This window comes from Patagioenas fasciata, chromosome 3, assembly GCF_037038585.1.
Source record: "Patagioenas fasciata isolate bPatFas1 chromosome 3, bPatFas1.hap1, whole genome shotgun sequence".
NCBI classification, from domain to species: domain Eukaryota; kingdom Metazoa; phylum Chordata; class Aves; order Columbiformes; family Columbidae; genus Patagioenas; species Patagioenas fasciata.
Window position 1 is genome coordinate 36,595,186 of NC_092522.1, and position 15,599 is coordinate 36,610,784.

A 15,599-nucleotide genomic window follows, 5' to 3' on the forward strand; every position below is an offset into this window, starting at 1 on the left:
AATGCCTAAACAAATAACAATTTCTGTTGTTTAGTTTTAGGTTAGGTATGACAGAAGATATTACAAAATAATCAAATAACTCCATATACTGATCATTAGTGTATTAATTTAAAATCAAAGTCTGTAGCTATTTAGTTTAATAGGACAAACTTTGAGAGAAAAAGAAATGCGCTGCAGCACAGACATATAAAATACTGAAAAGGAATAGAATTTATTCCTATTCTAAATAGGAGGAAGAGATTTATTTAGGGAATTAAGATAGTTACCATGTTGCTTTTGTACCTCCTCCTGCAGTACCTCACAGGACATGGTTGCTTCTGATGAGTTTGCATAGCCCTTATAACCAGACCACTGTTGCATCTGGGCTGACAAATCCTATCTGTTATTTACATCCTAGTTGAGGGGAAAAATCTGTAAGGATGAGCTTTGAAGATAAGAATCACTTCAACAAGAATATTGGGAGTGAGAACGGGTGAGGAGGAAAGCCTTGACCAGAAAAGAAAGTTATTCTTTGGAGATCCAAAACTGGAAGTACAAAAATAGTTGGAAAACATTGAAGTGTGATAGAGCTTGCAGTGTTTACAAAAATAAATGGTAAAATCTTGCTTATTTGTAGAAATAAAAACTAATAAATGAAAGTAGTGTGCTCCTTTGTATAGAGATAGCATAGACTACAGATAACTGATATAGGAGCAACCAGTAAATAGCATCTTGTTCCCCATTCTACATACACATATTTTTATTGAAAGTGCAGTAAAAGCAAGACTATTAATATGAATGAGTGCATGGATGTGAAAAGTACACACTCAACAGGGAATTAACTGACCCAAGGCTAGTGGCAAGGTTATTTCAAAAGCTATCCCTTCTAGTCTTAAATGGTTCCATGAGGTTTGAAGAGAAGATGTTATATTTTCTGTTTAAGAAAGGAGTAGTAGTGTGATTCAGACAATAACTGGTTTATTAGTTTGACCTCAGCTAGTTAAGCACTATCTAAAAATTACAAAGAACATTTTGCTGAAAGAAAAGGCCTAGAAAGAGATGGCTAGTATCTTCAAACTTGTCAAATATTTTCACTAATGATGTTGGCTCAGAACTCTGGTGCTCTGATTAAAATTGTTGTATACACTTTACAGTGATTAGCAAATCAGAGGTGGTATTGAATATCAGACAGGAAAAACTGGATTACCATGGGGCCCTGAGTAACAGAAATGAGGTGAAATTAAATCACAGAAGACAGAAGGTCATGCATTTATATATTATTGCTTGTTCCTTAGTGGTGAAATGACAGAAGATCCTATGCTTAGTAGCTAATCGTAGTTTGTCTATTAATACCAACATGATATGATCTTCAAAAAGATAAATACATCTTGGGATCATATTAGGAAAGACATTTCCAGCAGCCAATATATTGAGAAAGGATTAATTTTAATATATAAGGCAGAGTGCAGACCTCAGCTGCTGGAAGGATGTATCTTATAACATATATCTAGACAGCCACCCAAGTAAAGAAAAATATTTTCTTCTTTTTTAATACTGGAAGGGTGCAAAGAGAATGTTGGGTCATTCAGAAGGATGATCAACATACGTGCCATGTCTAATGGCACTGGGAATTCATAGCACTGTTCTGTAGCTGAGGGCCTCCAGGAATGACTTTGCCAAGAAGAAGCATCACTTGTCTCACTCACAGCACCTACAGAATAGTAAGAACAGATTAAATCGCCCAATAGCAAAACTAATTACAGCAGAACAAATGTGGAGAAAAGTTTTCCATTTCCCTGCTTACCCTAACACCACATTTAATAAGAGAAATCTAAAAGACGTGTGTTTCATTTGTTCTGTGAAGGAGTACATGGCTGGAAAGCTGGGAATAGAAGTACATAAGACAGAGACCAACTTGTGCATAAGGTACTGACAATTTTTTTTAGGTCAAAACTTAGAAAGTTTATAGCCATCAGAGCTCCTTGGCTCTGAACTGGCTTCCCAGGAACAGTAAAGGTTCAAGTTTGTGATGTGGCCATCTCTAACAGCAATGTACTCATCTCAATGGTCCTCCAAGTCCCTTCCTGTCCTACTAAATTTCCTACAGAAAATTTCCACCTAGCTTTCTCCCTCCTCGCTTCATTTTTTCGCCTCTGATGCCTACACCTGTGATTGTTGGAGGTCATGGTAATCTGAAAATTAGAAAAAGTGCTAGCAGGCAGTGAAACATAATTATAAAACTCCAGTAATCACAACAAGTTGGAGTCATTTGGGAAGGTAAGCAGAGAAAGTCTGAAATTCTGGTAGCTTTTGTTTTGGGCTTACCTCTGCTGCAATATATCTGTTCTTAGAATTAACGTCTGCACATTCTCATTCTTCAGATTCTCAGTCTGTATGTGAATTGAATGAAGTCTTTGTTAACTTTGTCATGACTGAGTTAATATCCTAACCATAAACAAATTAGGAGGACTAAGGCCATATCCTTCCTATTAATTCAAGGACAAAGTTTTTCTTCATTTGAGATGGACCAAAATTGTATCAAAGGGCTCAGTATCCTGTAGCCTCATGCAGTCATTTACCCATGTGAGTTGATTGCAAATTTTTGTACAAGGCAGAAGTCAATGACGAAAAAACTGCTTGGATTATATCTTCTGTTTAAGGAGGACTGTTTCTCCTCAAACATCGATTGTATTAGCAGATATTGTGAGTCATTAAACGGTTTAGTTTGTCTGAAATAGCAGATGAACTGTCTGCTGAATTGCCTTTTTGCAAGGGGACCATGTTCTAGTGAAAATTTTTCTGAAGTCTAAATTTTTATGGGAAATTTCTGAGAAAAAGCTTAATGTTATTTTGTTACACTTTACATATTTTTACAAATATTAACAAAAAAAAAAGAAGAAGAAGAAGAGAAGGAAATATATTGCAGGAAAAATCTGCGAACACAATATTTGAAGTGTCAATGGGGAAATGAACAGATTAAAGGCACTGAAATTTATAGACAGAAGATCACAGATTAGAATGAGCCAGAGGTCAGAATTTATCATTTGATCTTACAGCTATGTTTCGTCCTGATAAAGTAAAATAGGCTTAAATCAGCTTTGATTTTCCTTGCATATTAATCACCTTAAAGGAAGTGTTTTATTACAGCTATGTTCTAGATTATAAGTTTCTAAGCCAGTCAAATGTCTTGACTGCACAAACAAACTACATGGAAGTTTTCAGAACATTTCTTTGTCGTGACTCACTATTAGTGATTTAGCGAAAGTAGAGCCATTCCAGCTGGGTGGAAATACAGGGATTATCACCAGATCCTGCAAGTTTGGGGCTCATCTATGTTTTTTCAACCATGTTTCTTCCCCAACTCCTTTACTTATGTCCCATCACATATCTTGCCAAGTCAGAACCAAGTTCCTCGGGATGGGTACTGTCTCCTCTGATACAAGGTGTAGAGCCCAGGTGCCTATGGGAATGAGTGTTTCAGGATGAGGACTTTAACATGTCTTTCACTGTGACAGGATTTTAGTAGGATTTGTTGTGCTCTTGCTTGTATCCTGCTCATGTGAAAGTTCTATGTTCTGCTACCACCAACCAAGGAGGTCAGTCTCTTTCTGTTTTCTCAGAACATGTCCAAATATCTTCTTCATAGCATATACAAACCCACAGTCCAAGGACATGCAGACTGATTTGCCATGACAGATCTAGATGGCAAGGTGATTAGATCATTTTCCTAATGCAGGAAACAAAGAGTTCAGACATGTTCTGTTCCCTGCCCTGGAACAGAACAGTTATTGTACTGATAACTGGAGGTTTGAAATCCTGCCCTCTGGAGATCTGGTATTTTGAGGATTTCTGCATTTGGGCTGAGAGGGCAGCTCTTATTCTAATTCTTAACATCATGTGATTAACCATTACTTACATGGTTTACTTTTGCTGGCCGTTTTTAGTGTCTTGTATAAGCTCTCTTCAATTGGCTGGGCTACCACTGTGAGTCATGGAAATATTTCAGTTGTCGAGTGCAAGTGTTTTGTCCCTTCAGTGTTCTTGCGTTGGATTCTCTGGAGTGGTCTAATATGTTGACCTTTTTCTGGTTTTTTAGGCATATATGTGGTATTTCTTTCAGTAGTGTAAAGTCACTACTGTTGGCAGCTACCTCTCAGTTAGAATTGTTTTTTGATAGAGCAGAGCAGGACAAATGTTGCTAGAAAACACAGTTAGTTCAGGTGTCAGGTGTGAAAGGGATGGCTTGCTGCTTATTGTTGTTGCACAACACAGAATTTGGTTTGCAAAGCAAGATTGAGGGAAAGAAGGTAAACAACATCAGAGGCGTTCTTCCAACAATAAAGTAGCTATTCACTCTAAGAAATGGAGAACAAAATTAGTGTTCTTTATAATCAATTTTGCATGCAACAAATGATTGTGTTTTGTACATTTTGTACATTTTTGTACATCTGGAAGAAGGCTGAAGCACTGACTTGTCCATGTTTTCCTCACACCCTCAGTGATATTTCATTTGTTTCATAAATCTTCTTTTCAGTTACCTGTGTAACATACAGTTGAATTACTTCTTTTAGAGTGTTTTTTATTTTTTATTTTCCTAGGCCAGCTGAACAAGCTAAAGGGCTGAAAACCATTGCTGTCACAACCAACGGGATCAACTTGGCCAGATTACTGCCCCGACTGAAGGAGGCAGGACTAAATGCCGTTAACATTAGCCTGGATACTTTGGTCCCAGCTAAGTTTGAGTTCATTGTCCGGAGGAAAGGTACAGGCTTGTCTTCTAAGGCAACTGTGTTAATACTTGCAGTAATGCTATGAATTGTTTGGTGTGCCTTTCACATTCATTTACTTAGGAAAGGGAATGAATTGCTCTCCTTCTGGGGTTAGGAAAAAATTTAGTTAAACCTAGCTGATTTTCTAGTGACTCTTTTTCATTCTTTCCACAACCCTTAGGCAGGTAGAGCCTCTTTAGTTGGAGCTGGTAGAGTAAAAGATGCTCAGCTCCCCACAGTCAGTGGAACTGTGACTACAGCTGCCAGTAGCTGGCTGGTTACTGATTAGTCATGGATGTCAAGAGATTTCTCCAAATCTGGTGTTGGTCTTGCGTGCTGCTCTTCTTCAATACTGTTCAAAAAACACGTTTCTGCTGTAGCAGCTGGCGACTTAGATACCACAAGAAATGCAACTTCCTGTCATGAACAGTGGCAGGTTTTGGAAGGTATATTTAGGGTATGCTTGCAGTGGTCTCACTTGTGATTAGTGATGTTCCGTGCCTCAATTACCTTATATTAGGAATAAATATAAACGGTGCCAGGGTTCATTTGAGGATAGGTGCAAGCTTTGGAACTTTTCTCTGATTGAGCTGTTCTAGGAACTCCATATAAAGTTTCAACAATGCTTGGCTATGCCCAGTATTACAGATTCCTGTTTAAATGAATCTGAAAGCTCATCATGAAGTTCATCTTCATGGCTGGGCTTCCTTCCAACCTGAAACTAATTAGATCTTGTATCATTCTGTTTCTGTCCAGTAATGTAACTTAGGCAGTCTGTGAACTACTAATTCAGACAAAACCTCCAAATAGCCACTAGATGGTAGAACAATGCAAGAGAAGTGTAGGGCGAGGAATGCAGAAATCTTGGATGCTCTGAGAAATCATTCAGTGTTTGAAACTTTCTGCTATCAAACCAAAGTTCTGCTGACAGGTGCAGGAAGTTGTCCTTGGCTAGAGTCTTTTAGGTTTTCTACATCTTTCTGCAATTCTTAAGTTGCACATAAGGTTTTCTAAGCTGTTGGGGAGCTTTTTGATCCCTTTTGTGGCTCTGGGATGTGCTTACAGTGCTGTATCATTATCTCTGTTGCCACATTCAGCCTTCAAACTTGCTTAATTGGAACAAAAGTACCACCAGGGCTGTAAGCTTCCTGAGCACATGCAAAACAAGTAGGTAGTGAAGGAGAAGGGTGACAAATTATCAGTTCAAAGAGTTGCTTGCAAGTGTTAGTTTGCTGTCTTCTCCTTGCTCATCACCTCTCTCTTTGCAGCCAGGACTATATTAGAGTCTGCTTATAAAACAGTTAGCATCTTCTGCTTTCCTGTGTTTATGCTTTATAATGCCTTTATCAGCCACAAAGTGGTTAAGTCAAAGTATTGTGTCTTTTTTTTTTCCCCTCATGTTAAATACATCCAATATAAAGTATGCACAGATTATTACTAAGTTATTGCTTATTTCTGGTAAAACACCTACAGATTAATGCAGGTGTAAGGTCTTCACTAGAGGATCTAAGTTTCCAGTACATAAAAGATACGGGAAAGGAGGGTGATGGACCTACACGGGAAAACACAAACTTCTGGAAGATACCACCCTTTTGCTTGCATGTGTGAAGTATTCACTGTTGAAGCCTGCAGGTTTGGAAGAAGGAGCACAATCCCATACAGCATTTGGTCTCTCACACCTGAGTTCAGAGTGCAGAACAGGAGGAGAACTTAGTCTGGTACCTGACAGGGCAGGAGGGACATTCACAAACTGGGCTGGCAGCTGAGCATGCTGCTCACCAGAAATGCGTACCCAGAGCTCCGTAGCTTCTGTCTCCTTCTTACTCCCATCACCCAACTTCTCTGCCAGCTAGTGAGTGTGGCAGGGAAGGAATAATCTGTCAAATGTAAAACTTGTATCATGATGCAGGGTCTTCACTTTGTTTAAAGTTGACAGAAGGTGTGGCTTGAATGGGATGATTAAGAGGCTTTCCTAAAGGCCTTTGGAATTCCAAAATTGCATTGTCACTTTATTTTTCTTCCAAATTTAGGTGGTATGTGCAGGGGTGAATATACTTGCCCTAAATTAACCGTAGCTCTTTGGGAGCAGCTAACAAGTGTAGGCCACTCTAAATGGCAGGGTGAGGCCAGGCACTTCGTTCCTTGAAGCCACTGCAGTTACTGACCTCTTTCATTTGTTTTCAAGGTTCAAAAGCCAACTAAATTGCTTTCCCAAATGCTCTAATTCCCCCCCTCCACCCCCATGTGATGCTCACCAACTTTACATGTTTAGTCATAAAAATGACAATTATGCAAAATGCTGCCTGTGATTTTCAAACTAACGGATAGTCAGTAGCTTTGGGAAACCAATTATACCTGTAGCCAGGGATGAACAGGGAATCGAGGGGGTTTTGTTTGTTCTTAACCCCATTCCCCTCCATAGCCACTTCAGATAGATCTTTTAAAAATTTGCTTTGCGATATTGCTCTATGGCTGAGAAAAGTGAGATTCTGCCATTTTGGCAATGAAACATGTGCCATTATTATCAAATAAACATTAATTTAACATTCATCACTGCATCTGGAGGCAGTTCACAAATGCTTGCCACTCTCTTTAAGAACGTAACACAAGGCAAAACTGAGTATGGGGCAATGGAGAATCATATGCCAACAATAGACAGATGTCCAAATATGCAGAAAAACATACCAATATTTTGACTACTTAGATACCCATTAAAAAATGTGTTTTGGTGACTTGACCACAGTAACACTGGCAGCCTGTGTGATGTTTGTGTGTAGCACTGAAGTCTCTTTACTTGCAGCTCTTCTGAATTGCAGCCCTGTCTGTGGAATCAGATTGGTTTCTCTTTGTCATCTTTTTGTGTTCTGTTTTTATACAAGAAAAATATCTTTTTAATTCTTTTTATATCTTAGGCTTTCATAAGGTAATGGAAGGAATCCACAAAGCCACTGAACTTGGCTACCATCCTGTTAAGGTAAAGCCAGTGTTTATTTACTCTGGAACTGTTGTGTGTTACCATAAATGGTGATGAAAGATACAGCTTGCCTGATGAGGAATTTATTATTTCCCCCACCTCTGTGAATAACTTCTGGTAAGACTGAAGAAAAATTTTAGTAGACTGAAGATCACAGCAAGATGTGATGGGGGAAATTTGTATTATCTCCTCCTGCAGCTGAGGGTACTGGTTCACTGTGGCACCAAACCTATTGACAAGCCTTACTGTAAGCTCCAGGGTGGTCCTGCTCTGTACTTGCCTCTTCCTACCCCCTCTATTGATTTGGCACTTGTCTGACCCAGCTGTGAACTGGGCCAAGGGAGTTAACAGGCAGAAAACTATCCTGCAGAAAGACATTAATTTTCTCCTGGTTTACCTCCTTCAGCTGCTGACAGAAGGCTCTGAATGCCAGTGGGAGGGAGGGAGGGAGGGAAAGGGAGTCCTCCTCTGGGGGGGTTGCAGGTAAACCAGCTCAGCTGTAACATGAAACTTCACCCCAACTCAGCTGTTCACAGTTCTGCACCTGTGGTTCGCTTCAGTTTCACCAGTGCTTTGGAAAGATCTTCAAGTGTTTTAGGCTATAGAGCTATGAAAAACACTTGAAATTAAAAAGTTACAGTCACTTCAGCAGAAAATATATATACTATTTCAGTCTTGGTAACTTCTCTCAATCTTTTCTTTCAAAAAAAAATTCTATCCACCTTGCCTTCTGCAAGGACTGGGAAACCTTATGTAAGAGGACAGAAAGTCATACTCTGCTCACTAATTTCAGGGGACTGCTTTTTTGCAGGTAAATTGTGTGGTCATGTAAGGCTCCAATGAGGATTTGCTTCTGGGCTTCGTGAATTTTACAAACCATCACTTCTTAATGTGTGGTTTATACAACACATGCCTTTCGATGGTAAGCAGGCCTGTTTAGGAATTTTTCATAGCATGAACTGTGCCTTGGACACAGGTGGACCTGGCTGGTGGTTATTCACCCCACAGACCTTTCTCTGGAAGTTTTGGTGAGCTCTTTTTGGGAATTATTAATTAAGTCATGTTTTAGCTTTTGCAGTTTTTCCATCTTCCCTGAATAAACTAGACAATGATTTGCAGCAGGATTAACTGGGTGTGGGACACCTACAGGGAAAATTGAGATTTGTGTTCTTGCTGAAAAACTTTGGTTTCTTGTTCCTGCAGTTTACTATACGACACCAGATAATACCAGCAACTTCAAATCTAGTTCTAACCACATCGCAATATGTATGAAATAAGCAATAGCAGGTCCTACATGGAAGCTGTCTGTATCACAAACACTATTCTCTAGTTGTTCCACTATGAAATGTAAGCATATGGGCTAAGGTACCAACAGCTGAGATTGAATCACATCCTTACATTGGAAAGGCACTCCTGAAGGTCTGGAGTGAGGCGTCTTAGAAAGCAATCATTCACATCTAATCAATTTTACATGGGTGAGGGATATTTTTTTTTTCCCCACTTGAGTGTTGAACAAGTATCTTCTTCAAGAACTACATATATCAGAGAAATTACAAAAAAAAAAAAAAAAAAAAACAACACACCACAGACCAACACAACACATTAGCCCTGCCTTCACCCATTTTCAGCTGCATTGGAGGATGTTTAGCCCACTTTTATTTGCATTAGGAGAGAATATGTGCAGGAAGGAAATGAAGATGAATGTCAGTGCTGTAAAAAACAGACGTACTGACAAAAAAGTGATATATCTGGTAAATCTTCAGTTAACCAGCAAGGAAACATACTGTAACCCTAGATCCTTCATGGTACGGCTATATTTGTAGCTGTATAAGAATTTCCTGGCTAGCTCAGGATCGCTCATTTGTGCCATCCTTCCTCCCCTCCAAACTTCAAGGGCAATTCAGTGTGTCCAAAAATGAGGAAGATAAATAGTGAAAGGGGAGAGAAAAAAAGAGAGAAGATAAAATACAATACCATAAAATGCCTATTCTTGCACTACTGGACAGAGAAATTCTCCCAATGCACTGTGCTGGAATAAACTTCCAAGAAAGTCCTGATGGATGGTTTAAGAAACTCTAGTCAAGGGTTTTATCTCACATTCAGGCCAGACAGATAACAATCAAAAACAATTGCATTTTCAGTTGGTCTATAAAGCAGATTTTAAAAGCCTGGTGTGGCTTCAGATTGTGTTCCCAGCAAAAAGTTTCCTGGTTGCCTCTTCAAGTACATTTCTTGTGGCCACCAACAGGGAGGCTACAGGAACATCCTTTGTCTCATTGATGCAAGGTCAATGTCACGGAGACACCCCAAAATTAGTTTTGGGCAGACAACAAGGTGCAAAACAGACTTTACTCTGGCCAAAAATGTGCAGCAAATCAACCGACAAGAAACAAGGTTTATACAACTAGTTAGCACTCCGGTAACATAAAACACAGGTTCAGATATCAGTTGAAGAAATTATTGGGGTACAGCAAATAAGAATGGAGATCTACAGTGTGCATACACGCACTCACAAAAAAGAAAGCCAGAGCCATCTCTGACTCCAGGATATTACACTCACTTGTCCAGCGAGGACTATACACTTGCTTGAGTCTGGCAAGGAACATACACTTGCTTATTCAGCAAAGAAATACATTTGCCTAATTTCAGCAAGGTATTATATCTACTAAGTTATCACTCACCCACATACAGAGGTGAGGTGGTCCCAGTCCGGGGAGGTTACCTTAGATGTCACCCCAGTCTAAGGGGAAGGTTTCTTAGCTTCAGCAAACCCACAGCTCTGAGAAGACCACACAAAAGGGAGGGATCCTCAGTGAGCAGCCCATTTTATAGCCTGATCAGAGCTGGCTGTGGGCATTTCAGAAGCTTCCCAGCTTCTCTGCAACCCCTCTCCTCTCATAACAACTCTGGCTAACCGACTCAGGGTCTCACAAAAGCAGCCATTCACCACCTCATTGTAGGAGAAGGGAATGTGTTGAAGGAGAGGAGGGTGTTCAACTGCTACATTGGTTCTCAGGGGGATGGGGTGGGGGGAGTGTAACTGCCACAGTCAACAATACCAAATCAGGAACATATTAGAAGCAATGCTATAGTTTCCCTCCCTATTGCTCAGTTTTCATCTTTTAATGCCCTGTGCACATTCCCAGGATACCCTCAGAGTGGCACATGAAACACCCAGTTGATTATCAGGCTGTTCCTAATTACTGATACCTAAAGAGAGTCACATGTAACAAACACAGGGATTTATAGCCAGCCTAATTCAGAAGGACTAGGCTGGCAAGCCCCATGTTAAGGAATCAAAGGCTTGTAGAGTCACAGGGACAGAGGTTTGTTGCTTTCATAATCTTTCCTTATTCTGCAAGGTTTGTAGTTACCACCTGCACTACATCAAAATTGCTGTTCTAGATCTAGGAAAACACACAAGTTACAATTTATCCTAATAGGACTTCGTGTGTCACACTGGAATTTCCTTCCAACAAGTCATTTAAGGTAGGAGATGACAGGTCTTCAAGGGAATACTACAATAATCTTTGTTTCACAACTTTTTTTCTAATTATCTAATACGTGCCGTTCTTTTCTCCCCCTTCAAGTGGATTCAGTTCTCAAACATAGCAGGCAGGAATTCTGTTTTACTAGAACTGTTGTTTTTCAGATGCTTACTTTAATGTCAATTAAAAATTACCCTTCATATTGCAGGAAACAATTATTTTACAAATACAATAGGCCCAGGCAGAATCTCTCGGCAAAGCATATTTTAATAACGATTTTACAAGACCGGGTGTTCTACCTAAAGGTAGGCACACCTAATAGGGCAAAAAGCCCCTGCTTGTATCTCCCCAAAATCCCGGCCACAATTTCCCTCCCCTGGCCCCCATTGGTTGGTTACTTCAGGGTTTACAGACTATCCCAACATACACAATACCCTTCCCTTTATCAGTCTATTTAAGATATGGATTCCTGGTACTTCGGCTACACTTCCCCCTAAATTAACTTATCAATACAGGTATCAGTATGTGTACAGGTGTCAGTACATATTCTGGGAAGAGACAGTATATTACATTAAGAATTCATAGTCAGATGTCTCTCGGTCCTTCCCCCCTGCTGGAGTCAGGCACCAGGTCCTCAGTTATGTAAAAACAACAGTTCTTCTTTAAATGTTCCTTACAATATCTTCTGCAAACATGAAATATCACCTGGTAAACTTGTTTACTCAGCTTCATTGCTGTTTGTGTACTCATCATTGATACTACTTGCAATTACAGAAGAGAAAAAGCATGTACCCGATTGATATGGAATAAAGCTAAAGCTGACAGACTTCAGCAGCTATAAAACACTTTTCTACCCTTTATTATAGGGACAAAAGAGTCTTCAACCTTTTATAAGAATACTTTGCTAGTCACATTAATTACTGGTACATAAATTGATTCATACCCTGTCAGTTATAAATGTAGTGCATACCTCTCCATATGCTATTATAATCTTACATACAGTACACACTATAGCAAAGCCTTTTTCCCCAGCAGTGAAATTCATCCCAAATTTCAGCTCATGTTCAGCTCATGGAGCAACAAAGGCTGCCAAACACAAAAACAGAAAAGATTTTTGGCAGACCGGATATAATGGTTAATGTTTGAACTGGACTAAGATGGCCAGGTTACTACATCTACTCTTGCAAGAAACATCCAATTGTTACTTTCTAATGACCAAAATTGTGAGGTTTGTTTTTTTATATTTCATTTTTGACTGTGACTCAGCCTTCAAAGGGACCCAATGTCCCCTTGTCTCAGCTTGTGTGACCAATTTGGTATTGGGTGCTAGGACCAGTAAGTTAAGAACATTAAAACACTCAAATAACATGAGAACTGGTAAATGTTTTTAAAGTCAAAATGCAACTTTTATTTTAAAGGAAGCTAGGCCTCACCCAACAGCTCAAAGTACCTAAAATATACATTTTTTAAAAAGAAAAATATTTTTTCCCTTCTGCTCTCTCAGTGGATGCATATGTGCTGATACAGCTATTGCTGAAGACTACATGACTCTTACCATTGATTCCACAGACATCAGTTGGATTCCTCATGCAGGTAAAGGTAAAAGAGCTGTGTCTCACTTATGCTAGGACTCATCGTTCTGTCCTGAACACAAAGAGATCATAATAGGCACAACTGCAACATGTACTTCATTTTAGCTCCTCCATACCAACCAGAATGGTGAAAAAGAATTTATATGGAGGCACAAGTCAAGCCTAACATCTTCAGAGATTAGCAATTTATTCAAAGGTTGACAGGACTACAATAGCTTAGATACTTTATAGAAAAAAAAAAAAAAATCTGTTTCCCATATCATTCTGAGGGCAGTGGCAAGTCTGCATCTTTAATGAGTGGTGACAATCATCAGTTTAATTTCAGTATTGACTGAGATATGGGTTCCTGCCAGTATTCCCAAAGGTTTCTGAATGACAAGCAGGTGTTCAACTGAAGCTTACATACATCATGAAGTGCAGATAGTGAAAAAGCAGGAGCCTAACAAAGTAGAACTCCTGCCCAGCTTTTCCCACTGTAAATGTACTCTTCTTGGCAAGGTAGTTCACATTGTCTTATAGAGAGAATGCTGCTCTAGTTCAGTCACAATGCCAGGCACACATCTTCATCAGAATGTAAAATTGAGGCATATTATGAAAACTCAAATAACATCACAGTCCACATTAACCAAGCTGCTGGATTTGTCATTTAACAGAACCCTGAATGGTGCTTTATCTGTTTTGTCTTTAACATTGTCTGTATGTCACTGATGGGAAACTTAAGCAAATGTTATGAACGACTTCGGAAAAGTTCTAGCACATTTTCTTGGTCATGCCAGGCTCCTATAACAACAAGTTAAGAATAATGAAATGACTTTACAAGATGATACAAAATATCAGTATCAGAGTTAAAAGCCAAGGCTCCACCTTCTGGCTGCCTTGTCTCTGTCCACCTGTAGATCTTGCTGTTCAGAAGACAACTTCTGCAATCTGTACACTCCAGATCTCTTTCTCAACTTGTGAACAAAACGTACACTCTTGATAACAATGTGATAATTAGAAAGCCCAGGAGATGAAAACAGAGTTAATGTGAAACATGTCAGAGTTACTTAAATACACTAGTTGTAATCAGTAATAGTGAGGTAGCAATCACCTTCCCCCCCAACCCCCACCTTGCTTAAGACAATTCACAGCTATTGCAATTATACAGTATATTGTATTTATTAATCCAGCAGGCACTGTCAAATGCCCATCAAGCATTTGCATGTAATCTTCAGCAGAAAAAGTGCTTTTGATGGTAAGTCTATGGCACCCAGCAGTGACAGGCGATTTGTTGCATTGCAAAGCCACCTTGAGTGACAGGATTCCACAAGTGTCTCCAAAGAAGCAAGGGATGAGTGGGTTAAGTGTGCCATTCAAGGAAATCTATGTAATCAGCAGAAGTACCACAAGTATCCTTACTGTCATTCATTTCCAGTTCCACTGCAGCTTCACCGGGACATTGTCACGGAGGCACCCTGAAGTTAGTTTAGGCTGACAACGGGGTCCAAAAACTTTTGCAGCAGATTAACCAGCAGAAAATAGGGTTTTAGCTCTCCAATAGTGACATAAATACAGGTTCAAGTATCAGTTGAGGTAATTATTGAGGTGCAGCAAATAATAACAATGGAGATCCACAGTGTGCATACACATGGCTCACCAAAAACAATGCCAGAGCCATCCCTGACTCCAGGAAAAGTATACACTTGCCTGAATCTGGCAAGGAATTATTAAAGAAAATACACACGTTTACATTTAAGCACGGAGTAAGCACCCGCAATCCGGCGAGGAATTATTAAGAAGTTGTATCACTCACCCACGTGGCTTGGTTTGGGAATCCCGGTCCCAGGAGACTACCTTAGGCAGCCATCCTGCCTAAGGGGGAGGGCTCTCAGCCACAGCCTTTGGCCCGTGCTCCAAGAAGTCCACACAACCAGCGGCAAAACGTCGGTGGGAGGGATCCTGTTTTTAAAGCCTCATCAGATCTGACTGTGGGCATTCCAGAAGCTTCTCTGCGCCCCCACTCTGGCTGTGGGCGCCCAGCGGTTCCTTGGTATCTCTGCGCCCCCACTCATCTCTCTTAATGACCCTGATCAACGGTGAAATAAATAACTTACCCTTTTTCCATGGATAAACAACGTTCAGTCCAATTCCTTAACTGTATTCCTTAAACACGTGTTCATTAGAGCATAAGCAAAACAGCGCTGGGTGCATGGGGGATTCGCCTCCACCCAACACGCACACCTTTTAACAATAAGAAGTCTGCTTAAATACAGTAAGGTACTACATATTCATAATAACCCCAGGAATGCCTATACATAGTCATAACCTTTCCCCACTTCTTATTAAAATGAGTCTCAGATAACCATTTCCATAGTCTCCTCCTTGACCCTCCCCTGTTGCACCTGCGCAGTGTCACTTGGTGATTTTGAGGAGGAGTCTTTGGGGGTCTTTGGATGAAGGCTCCTTCAGCTTCATCACAGTGAACTTTTTACCTTTGGCTCATTATTATGAGCTGGCTGCAACCCAAGCTACCAAGTCAACCAAAATCAGACCGGTGCCCCCTTTTTGCTGTAAATCTTGGCTATCTTGTCTCCTCAAGGTTACAGCTGGTGCTGTAAAACTTCTTATCTCAGCATTTGATGAGGTTCTTTTTTTTTTCTTAACACAATTGGTTACATAGAGCTCTAAACTAGATATTCATTATGTGGATTAAAGTGTTAGTTCATTAGTAGGCCCTTATGTGGTTGGTTAACCCTTAAAATGTTAGTTCCCTCTACCAATATAACTTCGTAAACAAGTTTCATAACGTTTTACATAG

The 15,599-nt window shown here is 39.9% G+C and overlaps 1 long non-coding RNA gene across 2 annotated transcripts in view; it reads right to left on the reverse strand.

The window, feature by feature from the left end:
* LOC136099325 (uncharacterized) overlaps window positions 1-15,003 on the reverse strand; it is a 140,533-nt gene extending 125,530 nt beyond the window's left edge. Inside the window, exon 1 of one of the 2 annotated variants that reach the window (XR_011738271.1) lies at window positions 14,896-15,003. This is a non-coding gene — a long non-coding RNA (uncharacterized lncRNA). Of the gene's footprint in view, window positions 1-14,594; window positions 14,703-14,895 lie in introns of those variants that run through there. The other variant, XR_010651072.2, reaches the window with a different exon arrangement.
* Window positions 15,004-15,599: the final 596 nt, after the last annotated feature.